Genomic DNA, 26,914 nt, shown 5'->3' on the forward strand with positions numbered 1-26,914 from the left:
TCAACCAAGTTCAGTTCTTCCATTTTTGGCAACAAAAAGTTTGTTAGCATTGAACGATAGCGATCGCCATTCACCGTAACGTTGCGTCCAACAGCATCTTTGAAAAAATACGGTCTAATGATTCCACCAGCGTACAAACCACCCAAACAGTGCATTTTTCGGGATGCATGGGCAGTTCTTGAACGGCTTCTGGTTGCTCTTCACTCCAAATGCGGCAATTTTGCTTATTTACGTAGCCATTCAACCAGAAATGAGCCTCATCGCTGAACAAAATTTGTCGATAAAAAAGCGGATTTTCTGCCAACTTTTCTAGGGCCCATTCACTGAAAATTCGACGTTGTGGCAGATCGTTCGGCTTCAGTTCTTGCACGAGCTGTATTTTATACGTAAAATCTTCCATGTGGTCGAATAACACAAACCCAATTGCTGCGAACGGCGACGAATCGACATTTCACGGTCTTCAGCAACACTCTCAGAAACAGACGCAATATTCTCTTCTGTACGCACTGTACGCATTCGTGTGGTTGGTTTAATGTCCAATAAAGTAAACTGAGTGCGAAACTTGGTCACAATCGCATTAATTGTTTGCTCACTTGGTCGATTATGTAGACCATAAATTGGACGTAAAGGGCGAAACACATTTCGAACCGAACACTGATTTTGGTAATAAAATTCAATGATTTGCAAGCGTTGCTCGTTAGTAAGTCTATTCATGATGAAATGTCAAAGCATACTGAGCATCTTTCTCTTTGACACCATGTCTGAAATCCCGCGTGATCTGTCAAATACTAATGCATGAAAATCCTAACCTCAAAAAAATCACCCTTTATAATTGGACCCAGCTGATGAAAGATTACTGAAAACATGGCCTGCTCTTAAGTCACACTTTAACGAATCTGGAAACGAATGTCCTTGTCTTATTGAGATAGCTATTGAAACAGAGTGCGAAGAAAGAAAAACGCTTGCCTACTTATCATTTGTTCATAACGCGATGTTTTCGGTTGTTCAACGTGTAAATGCGTTTGAAAATGCACGAAATTCGTACAGAGTTATTCCTCGTACTTTGACTTTACCTGTTCAGAATTTAATAATTACATTAAAAACAATACTGATATAATTAAATGTGCCAAAAGTTCCTTAAATTATTCTTAGTAATTGTGTCCAACATAAAGTTTTTATCTACATATGAATAATTTATGTACCCAATTACAAAAAGACTGATCGTTTATGTGAAACTAAATTACACTATAGTAATAATAAAGTTATTTTAAAGTAGAAGATTTTATTTTTAAGTTTCGTGAATGAATTTCATTTTATTATTAATATACCTATGCAACTATGCAACGTAAATTTAAACACTGTGTTTTATTAGCTTTTAATAAAAGAAGTTATTTATTTGAATATAATTATACATGCTTTTATGATTTATTATTTTGTCCCGTGCAAAATGTTAAATTCCCGGGATTTCTCATTATTTAAGCCATTTGTCCCGGTTAGCTATTCGAAAACTCTGGCAAAGCAATTGGTGACAGAATATAGCCCTGTCTGAGTGCGCTTTCAAAATCATCTGACATACGTTGCTTTCATAATAACTATTAGTTTTTCTGGGATGGCTCTCCTCCGAAAATCTAACCAAATGTATTCCCTGTTGTCGCTTTCAAAGACCTTCTTGAAGTCGATGAACAGCACATGTAGTAGTGCTCGATGTTCAATGCACTGCTTAATAATGAACCACAGGGTGTTGATTTGATCAATGCAGGAGGATCAAGCGCGGAATCCTGCTTGTTCGTTCGTATAGCCTTTAGTTGAGATCTGATGAGCTCCAGTATGATTTTTCCTTCTATTTTGGCAACGGCAGCTAGAACTCAAATCCCTCTTCAGTTTTCGTACTTTGTAAGATCTGCTTTCTTTTGCTGTTCTTAGAAAGCCAATTTCACTTAAAGATATTTTCTGTTCAGATATTCGAGATTGATTTTATCCAAGAAATTTAATAAAATAACAAATTCTTATCTAAAAAGAATAAAATTGTTCTAAGAGTTATACTTTCTTTTTCTTAATTTGCAGAAAACGATGTAGAATTGGAAACTCATTCACTTAAGAACAAAAACATTATTTTGAAATGCATACATACAACATAACATACAATTAATTTTAAAACATAAAATTAAGTTATAAATGAAGGGTCTTCTTAATATGATTTTAAAAAAATAAGATTTTGTATTATTATTATCGAGCAACAAATATTTGTGTACAACTTTTTTTTTAAATCACGTCTTACTTTTTATTACCACTGTTATATCTACCTATAAATTCTATTTCTTGTACATACATATGCATATATTTCTTGCCTCCATTCATAAACCCATTCAGCTTCATTTTTACTCTACTACATCAAGTGAACATGTTTCCGATTATTTGTGAAGTGTGATTCTTTTTTCATTTATTCTTGATGCTCTTTTCTATTCCAAATAGAAAAAAACATATAAATACAAATATTCAACACCGATAAATATAGAAAAAAACGAATTATTTCCTCTCTTCTGAACACTTTTCATTCCCTCATCAACAAGACCACAATTTTCCATGGAATGTAGCTTCAAAAATGCAGCAAAGCAATATTCTCACTCAGTACTGTGGAGTGTGGTCAATGCGTAGATACTGTATATAGATACAACATTAAAAGTATTCTTTTGGGTTGCTTTTGTACCCAAGCAAGCAACAGTGCCAAGCCCACCTTCATTTTAGGTTGCCATGCTGCTGCTGAAGTTGGTATCGCCTCCGGTCTTGTGGATGACGTTGTACATCGACAATGCAATATTACTTGGAATGGACTGGACTGGACTTATTCCCTGTTTTTCACTCCCGTGATCTCATCTTAAAAATATCTGTATATACTCACTCCCTGCTTCGACTTTTCGAACATTTGATTTTGAATACTGATTAGTTGCCTCACTGAAGCAGAACCGTCGCGTTTGTCCGTCCGTCCGTAGCACATCAGAGTATGATACACCCTACATCGCCCGCCCAGGTAAAAATCATCGTAGACAACAAATTCACCATAGCGAAATAGGACGCAAGAAGAAATAAGAGTGGAAATAATTGCTGTGATCGAATTCGTGAGCAACTTGTGAGATCAAAAGCTAGAAACAGGGTTACCCTTTTAGACAGTTAATATCTCAATCTCAGTTCTATGTACAAAAGTGTACAATCAGTCCCAGTTATAGTTCTAAGATTAATTTAAAATGAAATATTTTGAAGGAAATTAAAAAACAAGTTCTTGTCGTCTATATCCTCGCTAGTGTTGAAAAATATCTTCTGTGTGAGTTGAGTATTAACTAAAAAAAACTGCTAACAAAATTATTGTTAAGTTAATTTTTATATTTTATATGTGGCAACACTGCAATAAGGTGAGCTAAGAATTGAAATACTTCAGAATTCAGATACACAAAAACACAAACAGATCTTTACAATCAGGTGAGACGTGTGCGAGAGATTCATTCGGTTTCGGTTCTCGCAGAAACTCTCACACAATCGATGAGAAAATAAAATCACTTTATTGTTTTTGTTGTTGCTGCTGGTTACCCTCATATTCTCTGTATAGTTCGTTCTCCGTGCTCCGTCACGTTCACGTCTTGTTGATAGTAACACAAACCTGTTGTTTCATTTATTTGTAATTAGTGTGACAGTTCGTGGAATTTTGTAAATTCAAATTTTTGTACTACACGTAATTAGTTAGTTAAGAAGTAAATTTTATGTTTAAGTTTTATAAAATAATCACGTAGGGTTTTCTAATTTATTAATTTTTTTAAATTAAAAATCCAAGTGTTTTTAAGATAAATGAATGGATATTTGTATCTTTAAAGAGAAAGAAATGGCAAATGGACGCCACGGTTACGGCTACAGAACCATTTTCTTTACATAAAAATTTGTGTGACCACTCTGCACATTTAGGGTTGTAAGAAATTTTTCGTCACCTAAAACATACAAATCAAGATATTGAATCGTAAGATTCAATTTTTATCTTCAAGAATTTATATGGTCATGAAACTTTTTAGTAAAATTTTGAGTGTTTAGTTGCTTTACCATTTTATCGAAAATAAACGTAAATATCTTCAAATACCGTGAAAAGGATCCTCTTCAAAGAATAGTTTTCGATGAAATTCAGGTTCATTTTAATGCACCTTAAGGGACCTATTACAAATGATACAACTCTTCTGTATTTTTTTAATGCAAAAGTGTAGCCGACTAAAAAGTTGAATTATAAAAAAAACAAACCACGTCTAATACAAAAACATCATACAGTTCAAGGGCCATATCTCTGATCTTCTGCGGTTTTGAGACTTGTTGCCATCTAGTTAAATTATGTGCTAGTAATGAGCTTTAATTCAATAGATCTTGGGTTCAATCCCTGCCTGTGCCATATAATTTTCTTTTTAACAGGTACTACCTCTTGCGAAGAATTTACAAATCCTTCAAAAGTATTTCTTCTCATAAAAAGTGTTTTCTCAAATTTGCTTTTTGGATTCGTCCCCTTTATCACTGACAACATTACTCAAACACAGGAATGATTGGGAGTTGTAAGTCACCAAGTCCTAGTTCTCAATTAACTGTTGTGATTTATTTTAATGAGCACAAATTTGGTATACGGCCTTAACCAAGAAAGGTGTTTTGAAAAAATATTATTGATATTTATTCATATAAAATTTCTCTAAATTCAGTCTTCCACTGCAGAACGAGATATTGGCAAAACATTTTGCCACAGTGAAGTTGCATTCTATAAGTGGACCGAAAAAAGAATCAATTAAGCAAGACAAAAATTTTGCATATCAATCTTTTATTTAAAATTTAAGACTAAACCATACAATGAAGTATACGTCTAGGTAAGTACTAGTAGTCTAAGAGTTATCCAAAATAAAAATTTAAACCCAACAAATAAGTTAAACTCTCTATATTAACTATCTGGTACTTCTAGAATCTCACCAGAAAACTGCAAAGATATGTAATAAAAAACTTTTAATTAGCATAACAATTGAAAAGCCTAAGGAGATTTTGAAAAAAAAAAAAACGAAGCAAACGACTGAATCACATGAATTTGCTCTGTATCCAAAGACTCAGTTTACAAATAGAACTTATACTTTAAAATTTTAAAAATTTAACATAAACATAAGTTTGTCTTCAAAGATTTAAATGCCATTTAATTAATCAAAAAACCTTGATTTAATAATTTGTTCATAATCGAAAATAGTTAGAGCGGTCTGTTTTTTTAAAATTAAATTTTTAATTTTAAGTTTGGAAATATTTTTAGCATGCAGCTTATTTATTTATATAGGTTTTAAATTTTCTTTTTGTTAAGAAATATTCATTTATTTTTGAGATATCGAAGTCAGCAGAATTAATATTTGTTTAAAAATCCAAGAAGTAAAATTTGACATTTTTGATAAAAAAATATTTTAAAGATAATATAAAAGCATGTGCAACACAAATAATTATTAAAATCGGTTATTTAGTTCTTGAGAAAACTTACAAACAAAAATTGATTATATGGGGGTACCCTTCTGAAGCAATATCAACATATTTTTTTCGATTGAAAAAAGCCAGTTTAAGAAATCAAAAATTAGAGACAATTTAATAAAAACGTATGGGTTCTTTTTTGAGAAAATTCGTATTTTCAATTTAGGATAACAGTGATTTTTAGTCTTTAAAACAAATAAGAAAGCACCTAACGTGAATCTGCTTAAAACCTTTAATTCCGAAATTGAACTCAATCAACCCTGTAGGTGAGAGGAAAAAAAGACAGACGGATGAAATCGGCGAACCATTTTTTTCGACGTTTCTACCATCGTATAATCATGTTTGATTAAAATCTGGCATCCTAAATTGTTTACGAATGCAATACTTGCCATGCCATTCCTATATCGAGCCCTACCCGCCTAACGTAAGCGCCAAAATAAATTTTATCATAAACGACTTATCAAAAGCTTACTGCTGGTCCTTGAAACAACTTGTACCTACCTATAGTCATTATTATGTATTACTGACAAATTTTAATAATCAAGTTGTCTTTTTTATTGAAAATGTCGCTTATGATAAAATGAAGGGAAGAGCTCGATATGTCGCAAGTAAAAATGGAAACTCGCGAAAATACATGTCTCCAAATTTGACTTCAGAAAGCTTAATCCTGAGCTGCCTCCAGGATCGTAATAAGCAGCTTAAAGAGCAAACTCGACGAAGAATCGACAAAACCTTCCATGTATCTTTGAAAAGCCCCTAGGAAACTTAAAATTTATTTACTTGAATATATATTTACATACAGCTGGCCACACTAATTACGATCACTATCCTCGGGAGAGAAAATTTAATCGGCATCTCTCTGAATCTATACAACCACGACCACCGATGCTGTTAAACCTCACTTTTATCCCCCTTACTCTATAAAGTCTTCAAACAAAAATAATAAAATTAAAGCTTCTCAAACATACCACCGCCGATTCCGAAATCCGAACCGAAACATTGATCGAGAAGAAAGGCAACAAACAACTCACCTCAAAAGCATTTTTTTAGTCGATCGTAGCTTTTCACTGTGAATGAACGTGTCCGATTCGAGATTGTCCCAAAATAGATCCAAGAGTTTTAAAAAAAAAATCCGGAAAATGTGCTAATTTTCTTTTTTTTTAATGGTTTCTTATGATTTATGAGCAATAAAATTACAAAAAAAAACAAAGCAACTTAACACTCCTTGGTTTACTTTTTGTGTTAGACGTAGTTAGACACACGCTTTCTCTGTAAAGTCTGATATCGTGTTTGTATATATTTTTTGTTTAATTTAATTGCTGATGCCAAACGAACGCGCGGCAACGACAAAAGGTAGAAGCATAGAAATATGATCAAGTGCTTTATTAATACCTTCCACAGTGATTGTATTCTTATTAAAATTTAATTAAATTTGTTGTTTAAGTTAATTAACTTATTCACCTAGTGGCGTATTGGATTACCATCTGCAGTGCTACGAGTAGCTGCAGCAGTGCGAATCCCATGTGTTACATCGTGTTTGTTCACTATAGATAGGACCATATACACGAGAATTCTACAACAATAATCACGATCGAATTGAAACAAAAAGAAAAAGAATTGATATTGAGTTAGAACTTTAGCAGCTAGACAAGACAAATTCAAAAACCACATCCCATCTCCTCATAGTTCCCAGTCCAGCCCCACAGAGAGACAAATATTGGCCGTGCCTGTCTGCCGTGCCCCAACCCGTGTGGTGTTGAATAGGAATTTAAAGTAAGTTCTGTTTGTTTTTTATTTTCTTATTTTTTTTGTTATTTGTAAATCGCGCAAAGTTGGAATATTTTTGTGGTCATTGGGTTTTCAACTTGGCATTAAAATGTTTTTATTTTTACAAATCATCAAAGGGGAAAGCAATATTCAGCAATAAATAAAAAGAAAAAACTCCGAACTATGGAGTTGGTATCTGTCTCCGATCAGTGTCTAATTTGGCATTGTTTTGGGCTTGTCACGCAATTGGGCATCATATTCAGATTCAAATTCAGATCCGTTTTGAATCTTGAGTGCTGATTTATAGTGTATTCCGTTAACAACACAATAACACGTAAGTGGGAGTTGATTTCCTCCAACAATTGTCTGATTTGAATTTGCTTGGTTGGGAGAAAGGCAATACAAAAACACATCAACAACAACAATAAAAGTAACAACCAAACCCAATCGCACTCGTTTTAACTTCCAACAGTTAGCTTTGTAGATACATACGAAAAGATATATAAATAGATACATAAAATGGTAATAATTACTAGTTGATGATTAAGTAGGAAAATGCTGTCATTGTCGGCAGCGCTTTGTGGGCGCAATAATTGAATTTTTTTACCTGGTAAGGTATAACAAAATAAAATCAATAACAGCGTCGTCGCACAAATTTGCTCTTCTTTTAAATTAAATGTTTTTATTTTATTCCCAATATTTGTCAACCTTTTAAATTAGGTACTATATAGGGTGATTTTCTATCTGGCAATACTTTCTTCGGAGTTGGCTTTTTACTAGACAGAAGTCACTTGATTTATGTTCAGTTTAGTTTAGTTTCATAATTGTTTGTTATTTTATTTGCTTGTGTACGCAAGATCCTAGACGATTGACACCTTGGAAGAGAATATTCGGAGGATTATTGCTGCCATATGGCAAAAATTGGTCTAAAATTGGGCTAGAGTTCATTTGAGACAGCTAAAAGATTTTAAGATAATATCTTTTTGGCAACACTGGTTGAAACAACAGTTTTGTTTGACTGTCAAACATCTTCAGTTTGATCTATAATTTAACCATTAATCGTCTCACAAACAACTTGCAAATTGCGTGTTCAAAAAAGTTCATGGCGCCTTTTTACCGAAAAATTGTGTTCAGCAACGAAGCTTATTTTTGGCTCAATGGGTACGTAAATAAGCAAAATTGTCGATTTTGGAGTGAATATCAGCCAGAAGCATTCCAAGAGCTACCAATGCATCCAGAAAAAGTCACAGTTTGGTGCGGTTTATGGGCTGATGGGATCATTGGACCGTACTTCTTCAAAAATGATACGAATCGTATGAATCGTAACGTAACTGTGAATGGTGAGCGCTACCGTGAGATGATATATGCCTTTTTTTACCCAAAATGCAAGAGCTTGACTTGCATGACATGTGGTTTCAACAAGACGGTGCCACATACCCAATAGCAAGCACAAGAATCGACTTATTGAGAGGCGAGTTTGGTGGACACGTTCGGGACCGTTGGCCGTCTAGATATTTAACGCCTTTAGACTATTTTTTGTGGGGCTATGTTAAAGTTCATGTCAAACAAGCCCGCTTCAGTTGACGCATTAGAACTCAACATTGAAGAATTTTTTCTTGAGATACCGGTCAAAATGTTGGAAAGAGTATGTCAAGATTGGACTAAGAGGATGGACCATTTGAATCGCAGTCAAAGTCAACATTTGCTTGAACTTATCGTCAAACATAAATTATATGGAGCGTACTATCGATTAAAATAAGAACTTTATGAATTTTTCTGAATTTTATGTGTTTTTGTTTTAAAACGTTCTTATAGCTTTTAAAAAAAAACACCCTTTATACGTCACAATTTACAAACTTTCCGTTGAGTTAGTAGTCCGGTCAAATTAGACCAAAAAATCAGTAAACCCACGACAAATTCAGGGGAAGCTGAAAATTCTTAAAATTGTTTAAATTATAATTATAAACATTGTCTTAAAAGTCCCAACCGATCCCATGTAAGGAAAAAATTTTAGCGGGGTAATAAGGTCCAAAAAATGAGTTTTTCGCGATTTTCTTGAAAACGGTAAGTTTTATCGCAAAATTACCCCAGACATAATTTGTAGATCAGGGAATTTCCTTTAAAAAAGGTATCAATAATTTTTTCCCTAAAAGCCACCGCTTCTGAGATATAACGATGCAAAAAATTGCAAGCGTCATAAACGCACACGTTTCCACGCCACCTCTGAGGTAGTGTACTTAGCGCGTTTTTTTTAACGTGGTTTCCCCAATAGGCCTATTCCACGGGTCTGTTGTGATTAGATTTAGAAATTAATAGTTTATTCGTCGAATTCGGAATCGTCAATCACTTCTTCTTCTTCTTCTTCCTCTTCTTCTTCTTCTTCTTCTTCTTCTTCTTCTTCTTCTTCTTCTTCTTCTTCTTCTTCTTCTTCTTCTTCTTCTTCTTCTTCTTCTTCTTCTTCTTCTTCTTCTTCATCCTGACTATAGGTGAATTGTGTTAAAAGTGAAGCATCACATGTTTCTTCGTCAGTATTAAATGAATCCTCTGTTGTTTTATTAGCTCCGTACCCTTTATCGTTGTTTGATGATATCGGGATGCGTAAAACACAGAAGTCTGCCATTTACGGTTGTTTCGAAAAAGTAAACATTGATATTAACAACGATAATGCGACGTACATTATTGATGGTGGATATTTACTGCACCGTGTTGTTTGGGATACTGAAGAAACATTCAGTGTTATTTTTGATAAGTACGTTCAGTATGTACGTCGACATTTTGGTCCCAGAGCTACTGTCGTATTTGATGGCTATAATGATTGCACGACAAATATTAAAGCAGCAGAACAGCGTCGTCGAACTTTGGCAACATCTTCATCTTCCGACATTTTATTTGATGAATTTATGACAGTTCCTACTAGTCAACAGAAATTTTTGGCAAATACTCACAACAAGTCTCGATTTATTTCAATGTTAAAAGAAAAGTTTACTGCTGAGAATATACTGGTTAAACAAGCTCATAACGACGCCGATGTACTGATTATCGAAACAGCAATAGAACAAGTTAACATGACAAATATAACGATTGTTGTGGGTGAAGATGTAGATTTACTCGTGTTACTCACTGCTCGAAGTCCAGCTGAAAAAACTATTTTCTTCTTAAAACCAGGAAAATCTCAAAATCAATCAGAGTTTCATTCATCAAAAAGTTTGTCGACTTTTGCAAAGTGTCGAAATCACATACTATTTTTACACGCCATAACTGGCTGTGATACGACATCTGCATTTTACAGGAGGGGTAAAACAACTGTATTCAAAATGTTTGAAAAGCAAGACTTACTTGCAACTGCTGAAGTTTTTGAAAAATGTAATTCAACTCCAGAAGAAGTTATTACCAACGGAATTCACTTTCTTCTTCGTATGTACGGAGCTCCTAAAAAAACTACCTGCTTAGACAAGTTTCGATATGCATCTTTTGTCAAAAATACTCGAAATAAGAAACAAGTACAATTAGCTTGTCTTCCTCCAACCTCAGTCTCTGCTCATCAACATCTTCTTCGGGTATACTACCAAGTTCAAGTGTGGCTTGGTTATCAACTAAACCCAACAGATTGGGGTTGGAAGTTGGTCGATAATATATTAGAACCAATTCAGACTTTGCTTCAACCTGCGCCGGAAAAATTGCTCAACACTATCTTTTGTAACTGTAAAAAAGGATACAATGCTAAATGTGGTTGCAAAAAAGTTGGGCTGATTTGTTCTCTGGCTTGTACGAATTGTCAAGGCCAGTCTTGTTCTAATGTAGAATCACCAGCAACAGAGGATTCATTTAATACTGACGAAGAAACATGTGATGCTTCACTTTTAACACAATTCACCTATAGTTAGGATGAAGAAGAAGAAGAAGAAGAAGAAGAAGAAGAAGAAGAAGAAGAAGAGGAAGAAGAAGAAGTGATTGACGATTCCGAATCCGACGAATAAACTATTAATTTCTAAATCTAATCACAACAGACCCATGGAATAGGCCTATTGGGGAAACCACGTTAAAAAAACGCGCTAAGTACACTACCTCAGAGGTGGCGTGGAAACGTGTGCGTTTATGACGCTTGCAATTTTTTGCATCGTTATATCTCAGAAGCGGTGGCTTTTAGGGAAAAAATTATTGATACCTTTTTTATAGGAAATTCCCTGATCTACAAATTATGTCTGGGGTAATTTTGCGATAAAACTTACCGTTTTCAAGAAAATCGCGAAAAACTCATTTTTTGGACCTTATTACCCCGCTAAAATTTGTTCCTTACATGGGATCGGTTGGGACTTTTAAGACAATGTTTATAATTATAATTTAAACAATTTTAAGAATTTTCAGCTTCCCCTGAATTTGTCGTGGGTCAAATGTCTAAATTGACCGGACTATAGTGAATCTTCTTGTGTAACAATCGTATTAAACGTACTTACCGGCAGAACTTCGTCTAGGACAATAAATAAAATTCAAATTTCTACAACCATTGGGAAAACCAAGAAATCTTTTAGATCAAAGAAAAGTAAAGGAGTTGTTGAAGTTTATCTTCCAAATTAATTATTGTTTACCAAATACACAAAAACAGTCTACGAAATTAAGGTTTTTTTTTAAAGTCATTGTTTTTAAGGACAACTTAAAACGATTTTCGCCCATTTTGAGGATGCTTAATCATCGCACCGAAAAGATTATTCTTATATATTATTTTTAACGTCCGAAAGCGCTGTCAGTAAGAGTAGGTTTGGAGAATCTGGGATAGTTGATTTTGGATCATTCATAAAAACTTGGTATTTTACTGCCTACACTTTTGTAAAATCTATTTCCCAACTTGGGGTATGGTCTTCACCCATCTGAAGGTAAAACTACCTTTGTTTGCAAAATAAGGTCTGCGTTTGTATTTGACTGACCCTGGATTTCATTTAATCTTTAGCATTTTGGCTCATTTAAAGATGAATATTTACGTAGAAAAGACTAACTAGTCAAATTTGTAATGGTAACAAGCTTTATTAAATTACCTTGAAAAAGTCACTGTTCGGTATAGACTTCTAATAAAGACATTGAAAAGACCATCGGATCAACGTCAGGCACTACCTAGGTTAATCATCGATCAAACTTCTTTGATCATGATTTGAATGCTATGTACACCATTTACATATTTCCAATAGAAAAGCAGAGGTTATAAATTCGTTAAGTAAACAGAAATCATTTCAAGTTAAAAGAATCAAATTCTTCTTCCATTATGTCAATTTGACTGTTAAGCTGTCACTATGTTAGATATGTTTTGTCTCATCAATGAAAATCTTGTAATTTATCCATAGAAACACTTTCGTTGTCTAATGATAAAAAAATTATTAAATTTTTTATGAATCCATTACTTGTCATATTTAAATTACAAAACACACATTACCTAAAGTAAAACAGAAAGATAAATAAAATGCCTAAATGCCATCTTAGGTGATGCTTTAAGTTGAAATCATAAAATTCTTGTTTTTGTTTGAAAATGTCGTGGGTTGTTTAAATAAAATATTTATACGTCCATGTTCCCAATTTGGAAGAGTTATTTACAGAAAAGACGCTGAATTTCAATTGAAAAACATTTTTGTTTTTTTTTAATATTTGTTTTAATGATACTCAGAAAAATGAGTATCTACCTACCTACTAATGTTTAAAGCTTATCTATTGTAAAAAGACTTAAGTTTATAGTTTAAGATCTCATAAATGTAACTATGGATGTTCTTTTAGAAAAAGTACGAATTTTGTTGTAAATTGTCTAAAACATCTTCGATTTGGATGGAACTTTTCCTATATAAAAAAAAACCGTATCGAAAAAACAAGTTAAAGAAAGCCTTTTATAACCTTAAAATAAAGTACTTCCTTTTATATATTTTCGATAAGTGTTTTTTACTATACCAATTTTATTTCCATTTTTTTTTTTAAATTAACGTTGCTGTTAGTTTTTTCCCATCAAATTCGTCAAATATAGATAAACATGCCCAAATTTCATTCATAAAAATCTTTATTAAAAAAATTATCATAAAATATGGAATTCGAACGAATAATAATTAATAAAACGTTAAAATTTTACAGTTAGCATCATTTAACATCACCAATATCTATCTTGGTCCAAACCTCTAATAGTCATAAAATGATGCTCTTTCTGAATTATATGCATATCTTCTCATCGTTTCTTGCATTAGCCACATCATAAAAAAAATCATTAAAAAGACGAAACATAAAAGTTTCTTTTGATGGTAGATCGGGTCGGGGTAGGGGTCGCAGCCGGGCCGGGATGTTCATTGCTTGATTAGGCCAACAAAGTTAGATGATGTGAATTGTGAAAACAACAATAAGGAAAATGAAAATTTTTATTTTCATAAACGAATTCATTCACCATCCACCTGTTTGACCAGTCCAAGAAGTCTCAACAACTTCTACACCAGCCAAGCTATAAGCGCGTGGTTACTCTGTCTTGTCTGCTAATAATATGCTATACCTTAATGGTCTTTCGTTTTTGAAAAGTCTTATTAAAGGCGTTGATGTGCAGGCACTGTTGCCACTTGAAGAAGTATATAACTCAAACATATTTCCCATTAAAAAAAATAAAAAGAAAACTATGGGAAAATAATTTTTAAAAAAGTTTATTTTTGATTTTGTTTTGTTATTAGAAAATAATGAACTTAATGGTTGCCAATTCAACTGAATTTCGTACTTTGAATAATGCAAGATAAGTTTTTATGGAACTTAATTTAAAATTACCTATTTTGTAATAATTTTTAAAATAATTGTAATTTGAGTTTTCGAAGTATTTATAAGTTCTAAAAAGTTCCCTAAATTCGACTTTGTAATAAAAAAAAAAGTGCCAACCATATAAACTGAGATTGATCAGCTCAGACTGAGAAATCAGTGGCTTTTGCTGCTGCATTCACAGTCAATCTCATGTAACATTAATGTAGGATGTATCTACACTAGACATTTATATAAAATACAGGTACAATATATACAATATGTAGGTACATATGTACTATTTTCCGCTTATGGACTTTTGCGGAATTTATAAGTGAAATTTATTTTTCTTATTGCAATTTCAATCTCAACGATAGTGCCGTTTTGGGTTTACTGAGAAACTTGAATAAAAAATATATAAAACTGGAAATCGTACTTCCTCCAATGAGAAGAAAAAAAAAATGCAAAATGAGGAAATAAAAATTGCGTTTAGTTTAAAATGAAACTGGTCATTGTCATGGAAGACATTGAAACTCATGTCCTCCTTTTTATACATATATAGCTAAAAACTATACTATACTATGTTTTGTATAGACATATTTCAGACGAGATAATTAAATGTGGTTTTAAGGTTTAAAAATTTTGCAAGCAATGTTAATTACTGTCTTAGTAAGCTGAAAAAATATGAACGTGTATTATCTTTTTTTTATAATAAGGAATAATGGTTATTAATTTTTTTAACAAGTATAAAACTATTCCACGCAAAAATAAATTCAAGTTGAAGGTGTAATGAACTTTAATGGGGAAGAGGGGAATTAAGCTCGAAACTATTACTGTTAAGCGTTTCTAAGAAAAATTGTCACACATTTCATTTTCTTAATAGTTGAATAAATTTTGTAAACCATAAATATTTTATTATATGAACGTCATTTTGTTGACTTTAATCAAAATAATATCTTAAAACGTGCTCTTTTTAACATTTATGTGTATTAGTCATTGAAAAGTTCATTCAAGTTTTCTTTTATACACAAAAATGCAATTTAAGAGTATTGAAATAAGTGTAGAATTTTATGATAAGAAAAGTTAAAAATAAGTTACTATTAAACACATTTACTTATCTTAATGTAATATATATAATTTCGAAAATAATATTTAACTTCCCTTTAGATGTTAATGTAAAATTGTAAATTTTGATATTTCTTAAAGTTTCAAGGAGCAAGAATCTTAAATCACTCTAACGTTCGTACCTTAGAGATAACTTTTTCTGTTCTTCATATCTCTTAGGGCGTCGCGGTTGAGATTAATTTTTGTCTTTACATAACAACACTAATACAGGATTAACCATTTTTCGGTTTGTTGAAACCACATATTCTCTAAGTCATATTCTTCAATGGCATCCAAACAAACGTCGGTTATCATATGACGCTCCGAATTGACGATGATAGCCGTTCAACTGTCGTTTTCGAAGAACTAAGTTCCAATCACACCTCCGTACTAAAAAGCGCACCAAAAAAGTGACTTTTGGTGGATGTAATGGCCTCTTTTCAAATACTTGAGGATTCTCAGAACTTCAAATACGATAATTTCATATACATACATACAGTACAGGACAAAATAAGTACCTTATAAATTTGCCGTTATGTTGACGAACATGTTTGGACAGTTTTGGGACAGTTACAAACATTATTTAAAGAATGTGGGTGAAATAAATCGAAATGCCGAAAATTTCAATTCAAGTTAGAAATCTTGTTGTTTTAGATAAAAAAAGGCATTTCGGATAGGGAAATTGCTAAAAAATATTTAATTAGTTAAGCCTCTGTAAGAAAGATTCAAAAAAATTTCAAATACTCGGTTCGGTAAATGATAAACTTGGTCGCGGTAGAAATAGAAAGAATAGTTCCTATGATTATCGCAAAATTATACTGGAAGTAAAAAAAAATAGAATGATTTCGAGTCGTTTTATTCAAGAAAAGACTGCAGTAAATGTTTCACAAAAACAATACAAAGGCGATTAAAAGAAGGAGGCCTCAAAAATAGTTTTGCTCAACGAAGCTCTTTAATTCGAAAAGCGAATAAAGTTAAACGATTAGAGTTTAAACCAATTAAGAATTTGTGGTCTATTTTGGACTCCATGCTTTTCTACATCCTGCGAAAATATTGATATCCAACATTTAAAAAATTTCGTGGAAAGTATGCCAAGGCGTCTACAAGTTGTTTTCGAGGCTAAAGGAAGGCATACGAAGTACTAAATAAGTTCAATTCCAATCTTTTATTGATTGCGTACTTTATTTTGTCCTATACATAAAAACGAAATTTTGATTTAACAAGTATTCAATTGGAAAACATGAAATAAAAAAATAAATCTTCGATATTTTTTGTTTTTTTTATCATTAACTTATTATTTGTCATTCATTATAGCACCAACACAAAAATTACATCGGTGCGCACTTTATTTTGTCCTCTACTGTATATTCACCGAGTGATACAAATACTTCGTCTGCAGCAGGCTTCAGATGTTGTTTGAGCTGGACTTTATATGGATGTAGGTGTAGATCCAAATGCAAAATACCCAATATTGTGCACTAAGACAGTCGTAAACCCTGATAACCACGAAGAATCGACACATTCGGGTTTTCGGCAAAACTTTCACTTAGAGCAGCGATATCTTCAGTGGTAAGAGCTAAAAGAAGAAACACAGACCTTACCTTTTTAAATTTTGCCAATTGCTTGCGTAGTTTGACGTTTATGTAAACCATAATCTCCCTAAAGCGCGATAAGTGACTTTGGCACAATCAGCATTTTTGTAGTAGATTTCAACAACTTGTTTGCATTATGCGATAGTTAAGCGATCCATTTTCGTAAGTCTCAGACTTTCAACCAAAAAAATAGTTGAACAACTAAGTTTGACAGATGTCAAATTCCAGCCCTACACTTTTTTAACCGCACGCAACAAGAAAAGTTAAAAGTTAAATAAACCCAATAATTATAATTAAAACTTTTTTTTAGCTAACCACTAAAAACTGTTGTTTGATATTTTTCGACCTTTTTAGGATGCAATAATATAAATTAATTTTTACTAACATTGTGCGTTAGAGATACCTTTTTTTATTTCCCAGGGCCAACTGAGGTTAATTCTATTTTAATATAACAACATTAATATATACAGAAAGGACTGATTTTTTTAAGAGTTATGTTGGCTGATCTGAGATATGACCTAAAAAAAAAACATATTTTTCAGCTGAAAAATATAAAGAGAAAAAAGTGATATTGTATATTCAGAATAACTTATACCGGCAAAAGACATTTTTAGGTCTGGTAACACTTTAGAAAAAATTAATTTACTGTGTTTTTTTATAAAATATGACTGCGAAAAAAAATGATATTGACGTCAATATCAAAACTAATACATGTGTAAGTTTTTATGAAGCTTTAATAGGAGTAATGTCTCGAAAAAACAGCTTAAACTTCAATTTTTTAACAAGAAATTAAATCCAATATTTTTCGGATCGATAAATCAATATAGAAAAAATCGCGTACGTTAAATCGGAGGAAAAAATCACAAAGTAACACAATAGATTCTTTTTTAATTTCTCATTCTATGATTTTGTGCTCAATACTTAAGTCCAAACATTTTTCTTTATTTTATAAACAAATATTTAATCTTTTAGACTTCTCATTTTTTGACGTTATTTAATTTGTTCAATCGAAAATCGTATTAGAAATTTTAACATTTTGAGATACTTTTCTTAATAGTTTTTAGAAAGTTGTCTCAATTTTGCACATAAGTATCGTAAAAACGTGGTTAAACATCGATATAATTTTTGTTTATAAAATTGAAGATCTTTAGAAAATTCACAATAAAAATTATACAAAGCTGTTTTTTGAAAATTCGATTAAGTAAATTTCTCAATTTCTTTAATACATCATTTGAGTTTTATTTTGTTTGTTGATCTTAAATACTTTCTAATGAAGATCTTCAAACTTAAATCTATTTGTAATGTAGTTACATACTTATGTATATCTTTTTAATACAATATTGTTGAATTTCAACTTATAAACCTGATTTATAATACTAGTCTACCAAATTATGTTTTTTCTTCTAAAGGGTGCCCCAAAATTAACTCAAGATTTGAATTTGCCACCATTTGTGCAGTGAAGTGTTGGCAACCCTGAAAAAAAAGCAATTTGACAGCTAACAGTATAGGGTTAATAAAAATGGAGCGTTACACGATAGAACAACGTGTCTTCTTATTAAAGAATATTTCAAAAATAGTGAAAGCTTGGCGGCTGCAGTTCGAAAATTTCATACAAAATATGGTCGGAATAGTGTTCTAACTTCATCAACTGTGAAGAGAGTAATTGAAAAATTCATGGAGACTGGATTGCCTCATTTGGGGTTCGGAGAACCCACATGTGATTGTCGAAAAACAAATGCATCCACAACGCGTGAATGTATGGTGTGGATTTTGGGCTGGAGGTATAATTGGGCCATATTATTTTAAAAATGATGCTGGTCAAGCAGTGACTGTTACTGGTGCTCGATATCGCGACATGATTACACAGTTCTTTCTACCAAAATTGGATGATATTGATGTGTCCAATATGTGGTTTTAACAAGACGGTGCCACATGTCATACAGCCCGTTAAACAATTCAATTACTGCATGAGACATTTCCAGGTCGTGTACTCTCTCGTTTCGGTAATCAAAATTGGCCTCCTAGATCGTGTGATTTAACACCATTAGACTTCTTTTTATGGGGTTATTGAAATCACAAGTCTATGTCAACAAGCTCACAACCACCCGTGCATTAAAGGAGGAGGTTCAACGCTGCATCAACGAAATTCAGCCACATTTATGCAGAATGGTCATGGAAAATTTCAACAAAAGAGTGCACATGTGCATGCAAAGCTGTGGATGCCATTTGTATGTGTTATTCCATACATAACCCTATTCTACGTACTTTTCGAGTCAATAAAAATATAACTATAAAAAGACTAAAGACGGCGTTTTCTATTTAATTCAAATCTTGCGTTAATTTTGGGACACCCTTTATTTAATACTATTTCAAAAGATTAGGTTTTGAACATATGTTTCTTTTAAGGACTTAGTTAAAACACATCAAAATGCCTTTAGAATAAATCATAAATTTCTAATTTGTATCTTATAAATACTGTTTAAAACATTCCAGTATTTCACTTAGTTTTTGTAACATTTCATCATAGTCATGAGATTACTGAAGGGTCTTTATTTTGTATATGTATGTGCTCCAAATCATAAACACCCGTTTCCACCTGTTCACTATATACCAAAAACTAAATTATATAACCTTAGGACTGCGAATTCGTAATAAAATAGAAAAAAATTAGAATAAATACTTAAGCGTCCATTTAAGGTTAATTTATGCCAGGTAAAGATTGAGATACATTTTTTTTCGAAAAATAAATAATACCCTGACAATTTCTGAACGATATATTAAAGAAATGTCCTTTTTGGAAAATCATTACGAAATTTTATTTACGATGATATTTTATGAATTTACTAGTGGCCGGGTACGTGCTTCGCGACGTATAAGGCATAGTAATACAAAAATGATTATTAAGTTCATGTATTCAAACAAAAAAATATTTTAAATTGCTAGCTATTTAAAAGTCCAAAAAATGACCCAATGGTTGGTCTAAAACAGTTGGATAAACAATATTTTTAGTTTTTCCATTTTGAGCATGAATAAATAAACAGTTGAGTTTACCGACTCTGAAACAGGCAACATAAAGTTGGCCTTGTGAAAAACATGATCCCTCCAAATTGACACCACAAACGTGAAGTGTTTGTCATTGGGCCTTATTTATGAACAACGCAAGTGATAAACGCACAGGATATTGTAATCTTTTCAATTCAAATGGCATGTTAGTTGGAATCATAGGGATATGCAGTATCAAACACACTTCTCCTTTTTATTTAGCAGTTAAGATTGTAGCTTCAATCAAATTTGGCAATAACTTTTTCACTGCCAATCTGGTTTATTATTACATAGTTTTGGTGGATTAATATTTCGCAATAATATTATCAAAGAACCAATTTTCAGCTCCAAGCAATGCGGTGGTATACCAGCCGGTTCCAATGAATTTAAAAATATAATTGGGTAATTCATTGCCTTATCTTGATTCTTAATACTGTCAATTGATTTATGTGTAGTGCCTACACCTGGCAATTTCGCTGGAATTTGAAATGGCATTGAAATGAAAGTTTTCGGTGCTAAAATGGTCCGTTCTCTCAACCAATCATGATTTCTCTTATTCTGAAGAATATTCGGAAAAAACCATTCAATTAACTCATCTATAGATTGCCCAATTGTACACAAATAGTTCGGTAAAGTGATCAATCCGTTGGTTGTCGATTGGTATTTTGCCATCACCAATTTCTAACAATTGTTTTAAAAACTCATGGGCAGTTGCATCATTATTTAGGTGAATACGCATATTAATGTTAAGTGTCAATTTTCGTACATATCTCCAAAAAGCTGATGACTTTAAACAGGCGTTTATTTCATCAGTAGTAGTTGATGGAGGAAGGACAGGCAATGTTTGATGAGAGTCTCCTGACAGCAATATCAGAGCACCACCAAAACAGCTGTTGATTACCGCGTAAATTTTGCATCTTCGATTAAAATCTTCTATTAATTTTTGTTCGCCATTGTCCACTCATCCCATAAAATAATTGACGTTAATCGCAGAACTTTTGCCATAGCAACATTTCTCGAAGAAACAAGTTGGAGTTTCAATCACCCATACATTTAATGGCAATTTAAATGCAGAGTGTGCGGTACGACCACCTTCTAATAATGTAGCAGCAATTCTTGAAGATGCATGTGCCAATTCAATTTTCAGTTCCGATCGAATAGTCGCTAAAATCAATGATACAACGAAAATTTTGCCTGTACCACCAGGTGATTCCAAGAAATATAATCCACCTGCATTATTGGAAACGGCTTGCAAGATTGTGCCACATAAATGTATTTGTTGAATATTCAATTTGGTTATATTCGATTGTAAAAATAAACGAAATGACATATGATCACGTTAAATTTGTTTGACAGAAATAACGTTACCTTCTTCGATTGTTTTGCCAAAGGTTCAAATCGGCTTTTAAGTAAAGGGTGATTTTTTTGAGGTTAGGATTTTCATGCATTAGTATTTGACAGATCACGCGGGATTTCAGACATGGTGTCAAAGAGAAAGATGCTCAGTATGCTTTGACATTTCATCATGAATAGACTTATTAACGAGCAACGCTTGCAAATCATTGAATTTTATTACCAAAATCAGTGTTCGGTTCGTAATGTGTTTCGCGCTTTACGTCCGATTTATGGTCTACATAATCGACCAAGTGAGCAAACAATTAATGCGATAGTGACCAAGTTTCGCACTCAGTTTACTTTATTGGACATTAAACCAACCACACGAATGCGTACAGTGCGTACAGAAGAGAATATTGCGTCTGTTTCTGAGAGTGTTGCTGAAGACCGTGAAATGTCGATTCGTCGCCGTTCACAGCAATTGGGTTTGTGTTATTCGACCACATGGAAGATTTTACGCAAAGATCTTGGTGTAAAACCGTATAAAATACAGCTCGTGCAAGAACTTAAGCCGAACGATCTGCCACAACGTCGAATTTTCAGTGAATGGGCCCTAGAAAAGTTGGCAGAAAATCCGCTTTTTTATCGACAAATTTTGTTCAGCGATGAGGCTCATTTCTGGTTGAATGGCTACGTAAATAAGCAAAATTGCCGCATTTGGAGTGAAGAGCAACCAGAAGCCGTTCAAGAACTGCCCATGCATCCCGAAAAATGCACTGTTTGGTGTGGTTTGTACGCTGGTGGAATCATTGGATCGTATTTTTTCAAAGATGCTGTTGGACGCAACGTTACGGTGAATGGCGATCGCTATCGTTCAATGCTAACAAACTTTTTGTTGCCAAAAATGGAAGAACTGAACTTGGTTGACATGTGGTTTCAACAAGATGGCGCTACATGCCACACAGCTCGCGATTCTATGGCCATTTTGAGGGAAAACTTCGGAGAACAATTCATCTCAAGGAATGGACCGGTAAGTTGGCCACCAAGATCATGCGATTTGAAGCCTTTAGACTATTTTTTGTGGGGCTACGTCAAGTCTTAAGTCTACACAAATTAGCCAGCAACTACTCCAGCTTTGGAAGACAACATTTCCGAAGAAATTCGGGCTATTCCGGCCGAAATGCTCGAAAAATTTACCCAAAATTGGACTTTCCGAATGGACCACCTAAGACGCAGCCGCGGTCAACATTTAAATGAAATTATCTTCAAAAAGTAAATGTCATGGACCAATCTAACGTTTCAAATAAAGAATCGATGAGATTTTGCAAATTGCATGCGTTTTTTTTTTTTTAAAGTTTTCAAGCTCTTAAAAAATCACCGTTTATTAGTAAAAATTGTTTGTATATTGTGAACTATAGAAAGATGTTGATTTAACACTTTTTCAAGATTTTTTTAATTTTCTCTGTGTACAAACCTTTTCTGGACTTCCACGAATAATTCAAGACCAAAATTAGCCAAATCTGTAAAGGCATTGTTGAGTTATTACATTACAACGAAAAGTGCCAATGATTTTGTATATATAGATATAACCTCAAAAAGCGTTATACACGTATTTTTTTCTAATTATGAAACGTTTTGTATCAAAAAATTCCTTATACATTGATTTTGAGGTTGGATTCAAAATAAATTAATCAAAAGCCTTAGAAAATGTATAATTTGATTGCAAAAACTTTGATTGCTGGTAGCTGATAAGAGTTGAAAAAAAAATAATTTATTTTTGAGAACGAATATTTAAAATACATATGTCAGATTATAACCACTTTACTTTACAAAATTGGTAAAACAGATAAAACAATTAAAGGAAATAAATTGCGGGTTTCTAACGATAATAGTAATTTTTAGAGTGATTAAAATATAGAAACCAATTTATTAAAATAAAAATTAATAAATACATTTTAACAGCTATTCAACTTAATACCTACTAAATTATATGGAAATACAAATTTATTCGAAAACCTTATCTGATATTCATATAAAATTCCTTAATTATAAATCCTAATTAAAAGAAAGACACCTGATACTAAACTTCCCTCATACCCCTCGTATTGTAATTATACATTCATTTTTATTCTAAAAAAACACTCAAATTAATAAATTATATATTTATTATTAACTTAAAAATATATGAAATTTTATCTATCTAATACTTCCGTTGAATCTTGTTTAAATTATATGAAATCTATTATTTTTTATTCATCCACATATTAAAGAGGTATATTATGTCAATTCAAAGTCCACTCCACACACACAAAGCCTAAAAATCTTAACCTAAATCGAAATAAATTTCTACCTCTCCATAGGCTATCGAATAAATTAATTAATTGAATATATATATAGTTTAAAGACGCACAATATCTTAAGTGTCGCACCATAAACAACCATAACAACTCTCTGTCAAAGTTCAAAAAAATCTGGTCAACCGTTAATGCGTTGGCGTTAAATAAAGAAAAGTCATCCTCTTCACTATACAAGAAAAAAAAAATCATCTTAAGAGCACTCATTTCTGTAGTCTTCCCTCACAGATGGTAAAGCTATAAAATTATGCATCATTATAAAAACTATAGGTATGTAAGTAAATACTTTATAGACTTTAGAGTGATACAGGTTTTTTTTTAAAGTCGCCCCCCATATGGCTGAGCACTGATACATATAGTTCAGCCCACGCGTTATCAGCCTCTTTTGGGTGAAATATGTTAAACATCAGCAACCCCGACCATAATTTTTCAATTTATTTTAACTCTGATGTCTTGATCCGTTTTTATTTTGAACGCCCACCAAACTTTGAAACAAAAAACAAAAAACCTGCCGTCATGTTTGACATTTTAGACGCAATAAAAATGGGAAAATAGGTACGTATACAATTTCTACTCCAAAGCCAGTGCTTGATTTATCTACATAGCTAAGAATATAAAGATCGAGGGCGCAGTTTAAATTTAAAAAGGCAACTTATTTAAAAGTTAAGAACAATATTTTGTATAAAACGAAATAATTAATTCAAAAACTTCGTTTTTATGAGATATTCTTTGTGTAATGTTTTTTTTGTAGATTGTTATTTTTTATTTAAGAAACGTCAATTGAAATTTTTAAAACGTTTTACCAAATGTTGAAAACAATGTTTTGTAAGATAAAATGGGTTTGAAGCCAAAATCTTTGATTCTTGCCAAGATATCCCGGTGGAAAAATACCAAAAAGGTTATTTGAGAAATATTTTTTCAATTTTTTTTTTATATTTACTGCCCATAAAAAATTGTAATCGGTCCGCTTACGCACTAGATACTTGAATTACGCTAGAGACTTGAATTACATTTTATTTTATATATTGTAACGTGATACCAAGAAAATGTATTTTTGGAAAAAATCCAATAAAGGGATTTTTTATAAATCAACAAAACTGAAAAAAATAATATTTGTCACCTCGAATGTTTTGCCAACAAAAAATAAAAAAATAACCTAAAACACCATTTTTTAAAGTTGGTAAAAATTGATTTTTGACTTAAATATCTTTTTAAAAATTTGAGATTATGGCTCTAAACTAATTCTATAGAAAATATTGTTTTAAACAATCAGTCAAATTTTAAGAAAAATTGAATTGACAGTTTTTTTACAAAAAAATAAAAACAATACTAAAATTTGGTAAAAACTTACTTTCAAAATTTATAAATATTGGCTTCAAACTATTTTTATTTCACGAAAAATAAAATTTTCAAAATTCAGTAAATTTTTTATAAAATCCAACACTCAGTTTTTTTCATAAAAAATTTAAATCTACAAAAACTAGTGCGCAAAATTGCTAAAAATTGGTTAACTTAAATTTATTTTGAATTCAAACTATTTCATCAAACGCAAACATTTTAACATTTTTAATAATAATTCAACTGTAAACTTTTTTAACAAAACACAAAAAACCTACAAAATTTTAAGCAGGACAAATCGACAAACGACGTTATCAGTGTGGGTCGCATCCCAGCGTCTTTGAAAACCGATTGATCGATATGTAATAAGAGTCACTAAATTATTAGTTCGAGAGATATTCGGGGTTAACCTAATTATACCCTTTGTTGAAATTGCTGATGTAAAAGCAGACCAATCTAATATGTTTAAAGTCCTCTCTGCATCTTTTGATGTTATTACCTGTCAAACAACATTTTTTGATAGCGATATCTCTTAAGGTTCTTCAGCTTATGTCCGACGAAAAAAGTTATAACGACAAAACACAAAAAACTACCTTTGATTTAGATTCTGAGGTTTTAATTCTACAATTTGGACCAACTACATTGCAATAACTCCTCTTAAAAAGTAATAATTCGCTTAGTAATATTTTCTGAACTTAATTTCAATTTATGGCATACTTTGAAAGTAATATACGCCCAACCAGCAACAAAACTCTCTGTTGTTCTTGGGAAACGGACACGGTTTTTGTGTTATTTTTATCTCATTTATCTTTTAAATAATATCTAACGTTCAAATCAAATCAATCAAGAAAACTTTGAGTAAGTCCAGTCCTGGACATTATTTTATGTATTGTAACCTTACACCTGACCTAAATGTGTGACCATAAAAATACATGTATCAATCCTAACACACGACTCTCGAATTTGTATACTCTGATGCAGTTACAAAATGTCAAACACAGATAACGAGCCTACAACTTCCGGTTTAATTATCACCTACCAAGACTTTATGTGACATACCTACTTATAGACTTTTACATTACCTACAGCGCGCTTTTCTATTTCCACAACAGCGAGAAAATGTTTTCATTAAACCTAAATTCGTTTGCATCGTTCCGCGTGTATGTTGACCCGCTTTTTTGCGGAAAGCAACGCAAATTTTTGTGTTAAATTGTTTATCTTCCGCGATTGAACAAACATTTGAATATTATTGTTTGTGCGTAGTATAGCGCACATTCACGTTCGACGACGTACCCGTCGTACCCAAAGTAAAGATATAGAGATATAGATAAATAAATGGGAGCTTTAGCATATCCTCCCACTCTCACGCGCCACTATACACTCTATGGACCGAGATCCGGAGATTCTATTTTTTTTTGTTTGTGTCTCGCTGAGCTATAAATATAACATCTGAACTGGTAAATGCGTGTATGGCTGTTGATTTTGGCTTATGCCGAGTGCCGACTTATTGAAGTTTAATTAACTTAATTAGAAGCCCTCAGTCGCTGGCTTCCAATTATTTAGCATTCGTCGAATACTCCAACGAAATTCGATGATTGATTTGAAGCTTCTCGTTTTGGAATTTGATTTTAGATTCCCAAACACACACACTATCCCTGCACGCAATGTGTTTTGTGTTTCATCAAAAAAAAACGACACGACATGTAAGCATTCAGATCGATTCAATTTGTTGTTGTTTTTTTGAGTATTGTTTTTCTTAGGAACACCACTTCTGTGATTTTAACCATTGGAGTTTCCATTAGGGCACGTCATTCGGATGGAAGGAAATGTTGTTTATGTTCATGATGCCGCTGATGCTACTGTGATGAAGAGCCTATCTTTTTTTTGGCCACATAATGTGTTGACGACTGCGTCTGCCTCTCCTGCTGCATGCCTTTGATTGATTGAATGAATTGGAATGTGTGATTTGAGATTTCTTCATACCTACACGTCTGTATAATGTAAACAAAGCCATTGAAATATATAACTTTTTGAATTTAAATATTCAATTAAAAAATGTTGATCAAAGATTTGTATCACTTCTTAAGTTTTAATAACATAATAATTTAAAAAAATGCTGAGATATTGAAACCA

At 32.3% G+C, this 26,914-nt stretch overlaps 1 protein-coding gene across 1 annotated transcript in view; it reads left to right on the top strand.

Moving 5' to 3' along the window:
- The first annotated feature begins 6,549 nt into the window (after positions 1-6,549).
- The window catches only part of LOC129948484 (putative uncharacterized protein DDB_G0277255), a 38,485-nt gene continuing 18,120 nt past the window's right edge, over positions 6,550-26,914 (top strand). The window contains exons 1-2 of the mRNA XM_056059497.1: positions 6,550-6,864; positions 6,956-7,284. The gene's annotated coding sequence lies outside the window, so the exon portion shown is untranslated. The remainder of the gene's footprint in view (positions 6,865-6,955; positions 7,285-26,914) is intronic.

The sequence above is a fragment of the Eupeodes corollae genome, chromosome 2 (assembly GCF_945859685.1).
Source record: "Eupeodes corollae chromosome 2, idEupCoro1.1, whole genome shotgun sequence".
Classification (NCBI taxonomy): domain Eukaryota; kingdom Metazoa; phylum Arthropoda; class Insecta; order Diptera; family Syrphidae; genus Eupeodes; species Eupeodes corollae.